Below are 695 nucleotides of genomic sequence, written 5' to 3'. Positions count from 1 at the left end.
GGCGTTAATCCTGCTGTCACTGAGCCCCTCAGGAAAGCCATTTCATTGACTTGATCTTCTTCAGCTGTTCCTCCACATAATTTATATCCAACTAATTGCCACAGTAATGGTTCAGGACACGAAGCAGATGCTGCTGAGAAAAAGAACATGTATCCTTAAGTGATGTCTCTAATCTCTTTAAATAAAGAGAAGACGAGACTACTTACAGTTGTTGGGAGGTTCAGATCTCTCTCTTTGCTCTTCCATCTCTCTGCAAAGCCAGCCCTTGGTTTTCATTCCTATCTTGACACACTGGCAGAGTGCTCTATAGTGGCATTCCTCATTTGCAAGAATGGACAGTATTTCTCCACCCGGCCACCCCTCAAGTTCCATCTGTCCCTTCCCCAACAGCAAAATACAGGGTTATTTAGATTATCTGTACAGTTTCTCCATAAACTTTAAGATATTCAAGAGTTTCCATACTAACAAGTGAAGCATGAGAGAAAAGAGACATGACAAACGACACAAGTCAAGTAGAATAAAATGAGACTGGAAAACCCACCAGAACCAGGGATTTCTTTGGGAGAGAGGAAAGGAGGAAAAAACCCAAAAAATCAAATAAATAAAAAATCCCACACCTCCTCTTTTACCCTCTGTTGACAGTTGGCAAACAGGCCATCACCCTTAGCACAGCATACAGAGAACATGAAATAACA

This window comes from Nothoprocta perdicaria, unplaced genomic scaffold (assembly GCF_003342845.1).
Source record: "Nothoprocta perdicaria isolate Ctin4 unplaced genomic scaffold, notPer1 scaffold_12, whole genome shotgun sequence".
NCBI lineage: Eukaryota > Metazoa > Chordata > Aves > Tinamiformes > Tinamidae > Nothoprocta > Nothoprocta perdicaria.
This window is presented reverse-complemented; position numbering follows the sequence as displayed.